Source organism: Durio zibethinus, chromosome 27, assembly GCF_047325235.1.
Source record: "Durio zibethinus cultivar Kanyao isolate XHJ-2024 chromosome 27, ASM4732523v1, whole genome shotgun sequence".
NCBI lineage: Eukaryota > Viridiplantae > Streptophyta > Magnoliopsida > Malvales > Malvaceae > Durio > Durio zibethinus.
In genome coordinates, this window is record NC_143188.1 from 11,609,975 (window position 1) to 11,615,989 (window position 6,015).

The following is a 6,015-nucleotide window of genomic DNA, read 5'->3' on the forward strand; positions in this document are numbered from 1 at the left end:
ATAACTCTGCATCATATTTCAATAGAAACTTCAAAGTGTAAAATTTTGAGCAATTATTAACAATGATAATTTTAAGATATTTTAAAACACAAGTGCTGTTCTCCGACGATATATATATTGATGTCTAAATGTGTATAATATTAAAATTATCAATTAACAGTTTGTGTCAATCGATCAAATATAATATATATTATCAAATTTATTAAATAATTTTTATTAAAATTTTAAATTATATTATTTTCGTATCATTTCATAGATTGTTTTTATATCTACTTTTTGTATTAAATTTAAAATTGTCAAGTTTATTTACAAATTTTCTTAAGTTTTTGCAAGTCACGACAATGGATTGATGAACTTTTACCAAACTTGTGCTACGTCTAAGCTTTAATCTTTTTAGGCTTAAGAGTTCAGCTAAATTTGGTGTTTCTCTAGGCAAATCGAATCATTCAAGATAATGTATTTTTAACTTATTAAAAAATTATGTTTTGGACATGATGAAAATAAAAAAATATAAATAAATTCAGTAGTAAGAAAAAAATACAAAAATTATGTCATAAAATAGTAATTTTAAAGGATTTTTTAAATTCAAATAAAGAGTATAACAGAAAATATAAAAAAAAAATGAAATCTTAACATTTCAATAAAAGACAAGGTTAAAAGTTTATTTTGAAAAATTAAACATTTTTTTGAGAAATTAAAAAAAAAATAAATGTGAAGTTCAATCGAAAGGGGAAGTATTTATTTTTTTAAAGTAAAAAAAAGAAAATTTCCGTAATACATTCGTTACTGTTGAATTTGAAACGAGGTGAAACATGAAAGTATTTCAACAATGGAGCTCAGCGCAGCAAACAAAATGGAAAATTTTCATAAAAGAAAGAAACAAAAAGAAAATGGAAGAACTTGATCTAAGAAATAGAGAGAAATGAAGAGATTAGGAGAATGTATAGAAGAACTAACGAAGTTCACTCTCCAATCCTACATCAACAAATCCCTCAATTTTGAACTATGCCTCTCCCCTGAATTCTGCTCCAACCTTCTCATGGATTCCCAGACCGCCGACCCCAATCCAGGTAAGACTACCCAAACCTAAAATTTCCACTTTCTTTTTCTTTTATTGTCCAAATTCTTAACTTTCTCTGTTAATCTCCACCTTTTGGTTGTTCCAAGAAAAAAAGCCTAAAAGAAACGAAGAGAAACGCTAAAAATTGTGCCCATACCAAAAAAATTGAATCTTGATTGTTAAAGGATTGGTTATTATAGCAAATTTTACCCATTTGATAGAAGCATAATTGTTTTTTTTTTCTTTTCATACTGGAATGGTTTAGATATTTTGAAAGGAGTTCCTTCATACCCTTTATACAGGCATTTGGCATTGGCTTTGCACCAATCCATGGTTTCTGGGTTCATTTGCAATAGACAAGGCAATTCAGCATTAATGCGCGATGAAATTTCTATGGAACAGAAGGAAGAGTGGAATAATTTGGTTTCAAATAAGGGACTTGAATTGATTAAAGTTAGTTTGTTGTTGTTAAAGCTGTTGTTTCTTTCTTTTTTTTTTTTTTTTGTAGGTTAATGACTAGTAATTTGTTTTCTTGATAGATTATGAATAATATAGACTATGAATTTCATGTTTGAGAGCTGTTTTTTTCAATGTTAAGAGGTATTTTTGGTTGTTTTTATTCTTTACCAATGCCCTTATTCCTTTGTCATTATCTAAGCAATTGAAAATTGACATTCTTTGCAGATGGCTTGAAGACAATTGAAGGAAGGTGTGCAGTTGGTGAATACAATAAGTTTGCCTAGTTCCTTTGCATGACTGTTATTTCTTTTCTTCAGCGCCTATATATTAAACTTGTTCTGTACAAGTTGATTTTTGTTGGGCAACCTATTCAAAGTTAAGGTCCTTTGTTCTTAAGGACAACCTATTCAAGTTGAATGCCCCCCCCCCCCCCCCCCCTTTTTTTAATTCAGTATTGGTTCCTGGGTGTCTTCATGGAAACCTAATTGATTTTGAATTCTTTTCCTTTTGATAAGTGATTTCTTTTTTTTAATTCATGTATTAATTATTTATTTATTTTAGTATTGAACCAGGTTCTATGATCCTTCTTAATAAATGTCTGGTGCTTGCAGTTCAGGTGATCCAATGCTTATGCCTTACATTCCATGTTTGTTCTGAGTTGGGCATTTCTAATTTTCTCAATTTTCAGGATGTTCATCGATATGCTACATTTTCTAAGATGTTAGAAGCTGAAAATCTTTCTCAAGTCCTTCTTGGAGTTAAATCCACTGAAGAAGGTAATGGCAATTGATGTTAACCCATGATTGGCCTTGAATTATATCTCTCTTTAAATGGGGAGAACATGGATTAATATCTTTCTTAAGGCTGTATATGGAATGAGGGAACTTGTTACCACATTTTGAATGAGGATTAACATCACTGTATAATTTTCATTTAAGACAGAGTAATGATGCTGTTAAAAGATTGGATTCTGGTTCATTTAGCTCCATGTAGTTCTTTAAGAGTGGATTGAAAATCATAAGACCACCTAATCTGTTAATATGGCTATTAATAAAATCTGGTTTCACTGAGAAATCTCAGAAATCCTAACTTGTCTTTTCTCAGAAACTTCCTAAAATGCATAGACTATAGAGGAATGTCAACAAAGTTAACAAATGGTTCAACATTTATAAGCATTGGAGGTTGGTAAAGTGTTGAATCCATAGCTGATAACCATGCATTTTTATGTGCTACTTAGCCTCCTACCTTTTTTTTTTTTTAATTAATCGTTTAGTCATGTGGACCTCCTTGTGCTTGGTTACATTAATCATTAATCATTATGTTGTAAGACTTCCAAAATCCAAATTCATTCTAAATGAGGCAGGTTTTTGGGGCTTATCGTCATTTATGCTTAGCTATCTTATAATTGTTTGATTAAGTCAAACTAGGAACGCATTGAAAGGAAAATGATGGGTAATTACATTCTTGCTTCTAAATATTGTGCTAATTCCTTTGTGGTAATTTTTTCATGCTTTTGTAGGCGTGCAAATATATAGGAAATTTTATACAGAAGAAAAAAAAAAGGTCTGGTGTCCTTGCAATCTGTGTTTCTAATTTGGTGGCTCAGTGCTCTATCTTGTTGACCAGCATACTAACTGTGAGTTGCTTACTATATTTGTTTGAGTTGTAGATTTTTTTATGTTTAATAAATTAATCTGATGTTTCCCAATAGAAAATTTCTGTTTAGTTGCTTTGTGCAAGTTTGGTTGGCTTCCTGTCATATTTATTGAGTTTCAAAACCCTTGGATTCTGATGCAATTCCAAATACTTTACTGGGAACATGACTATTATACTGTAATTAAGTGTCATTGTGGTATCCTCCTTTATTGATTCTATGAACATGGAAAACAATACCCTGTAACATTGAGTATGTGAAAGGAATGCTTAACAGGATAGTTTCTAGAGCTGCCTGTTGTCACCAGCAGTCATGATTACAATGATGAGACTTTTGTTCCATGTGAAAGTACAACCTAAATACCTAATATTGCAGTATAAAGAAAGAAGCAAATGGAAAAGACAACAGTTTCCTAGAAACTGTTGAAATTCAAGAACTGACATTACTTTTAAATGGCTGTATCCTATCTCAATAGAATCTTGCAGCATGATCTGAAACTTTGACCTGGTGAAGCAAAACATTTTAATATACCCAGGTGTCACATTCATGCCGTTAATATATTGTTGGCCTTGATTATGGTTTTTCTTCTTTTTGTGGTCTCTAGGTGAAAGGCAGTATCTTGACTCATGGAGCTAGGGCCTTTGCTAAGCATGCTGATTGAAGTACCAGTAAATACTGGGATAATTTAAATGGAAGTGGTGAGTTATGTGGATTCAACTTGTCATCATGGTGATTAAAGGCTTTTTCTCTATTTTTTTTGTTTTTGTTTTATGTGTGTGTGTCATTAACATTGACTATAAAATTGTTGGAAGTTAGATTTCATGATTTCTTTGTTCGAAGAGATCCTTGAACTTAATCATTAAGTTTCTTGTGTGTACATTTAAGATAGGTGCATCTTCTTTAGATATGGGCATCAGTTAGAATGGAGAAGGGGATAATCATATTAGTTAATAAATTTGCCTCTTAGTGCAAAGTTGGACCTTTCCAATATTACAAAACTAAAATTGTTATTGGGATGCATAAATGGTCTATGTTGAGTATTACATATACATACACATGAAGCTTCGTTATTTCTTTAGTGACTGACAGTCTAATCAGTTCTGTCCTATTTCCATCTCTCCAGATTCAAATAAAAATAATCTTGCAATGGGTGTCATTACTGTTTTGATCACTAATTCTAGCTGGTTGAATGTGTATATTGTTCAACCACATGGTGCTATCTTTGAGATGAGGATTGATGAAGGTTATTGTGCACGCTGGTCGAAGGATGGAAATAAGGTAAACATTCATCGTCAAAAGCATAGTTATGGTATGCATGTATGCATATATGGATGTATGTGTGGTAGGGATCCATTTATATTGACTTTAACTGGTTGTACATACTGCTGAAGCAACTTGATGCCATTCCTTAGGAAGATGCAAAATTTGATTTGCTCAAAGATATTTCACTTTAATATTTAGCCTCCTAAACTATATAGTTTTTAACATTTTCTACAGCCAAGCCACTACCAGATCGTTGGATTTTGACCATCTAAATTTCCGTTGTTTCAGTTCATTGGATTTCTAGAACCATACATGGATGTTGGTCACTTTAAGGGATGGAGGCATTGACTTGACTCTGAAGATGTTTGCAGTGGCTTCCACAATCTACAGGTATCCCCTGTTAGGAATATTGACTCAAATCCCATAAGAGATTTGTTTGGGATTTGTTAGAGATTTGTTTGAGATTTGTTTGAGATTTGTCAGATATTGCTTGATGAACAAGAAGACTTGCAAAAGAAGAATTCCAAGAGAAAGAGGATTCTTAATAGGTAAGTTTGACTTGCAAGAGAAGAATTCTAAAAGGAAAGAAATTTTTAATAGGCAAGTTTGACTTACAGGAGAAGAATTCTAAGAGGAGAGGGATTCTTAATGGGCAAGTTTGTATGGTTATAAATAGGTGAAGTCTCTACACGGTTAGGTATGAGAAAAAGATGTAAGAGAGTTGTAGGGTTTTGTGGGATAGACACTCTATAAGAGTATTGGGGCTCTACGTCTTATGGGTGTGTATGTTTGTTTGTGAGTGGACTAGAGGAGACTGAGAGGATCCACATAGGTATGGTGTACGGGAGCATATGGGTATGTGTTTGGTTATGTTGAAAGGGTGCACAAGGATTTGAGTTTGTGTTTGTTTGGGTTTAAGATTACTCCATAGGACTAGAAGAGATTGAGAGTGTCTTATGAGTATTGATTATTGAATGAGGTTATGATTTGATGTAAGTTTGTAATTTCCTACAACTAGTGGATCTTGTTTCTCATCCGTGGATGTAGGTCAGTTAGACTGAACCACGTTAAATTATTGTCTCTTGTGTGTTTGATTTATTGTTTGATTTCGCTTCCGCTAGTGTGATTGGATTGGAGGCTTTTAGCCCAACAAATGGTATCAGAGCTGTGGTGTTCCCCAACATCCCCTTCCACTTAATTACTACCCCACTTTGTGAAGCTTTGGTTTCACAAAATGTGAATCACAGATTATATGTGCCAGTTCTCACAGCCATAAATGAACTCATGTTTCTTCTCTCTTTAGCCGCCTATTAATCACTTGCATAATATACCATCTTTAACCTTCTTTTTCTTTTTGTTCATTATGTTCTCCTTTTATTTCCTAGTTGTTTCATTTCTATTCTCTTTATTTTCTTCCCTGAATAAAGAGTAATTCTTTTCGCCTTTGGAGCTTTTGGAATAAGTCTTAAGTTTGACATTGCCATGGAGTTGGAAAATAGTGACTTGGGCCAACACAATGCCAAATGGATTGAAAATTGAAGTTTGTGGCCTTTCACCTAGGTTTTTTATATCACAGGTT

The 6,015-nt window shown here is 32.7% G+C and overlaps 1 pseudogene across 1 annotated transcript; it reads left to right on the forward strand.

The window, feature by feature from the left end:
• Window positions 1-81: 81 nt before the first annotated feature.
• Window positions 82-5,534, forward strand: LOC111279906 (uncharacterized; annotated as a pseudogene). The gene is made up of 10 exons (XR_016334887.1): window positions 82-1,070; window positions 1,326-1,513; window positions 1,600-1,660; window positions 1,745-1,793; window positions 2,081-2,135; window positions 2,208-2,295; window positions 3,039-3,155; window positions 3,778-3,871; window positions 4,297-4,451; window positions 4,725-5,534. The product of XR_016334887.1 is annotated as an uncharacterized LOC111279906 (transcript).
• The last annotated feature ends 481 nt before the right edge of the window (window positions 5,535-6,015 follow it).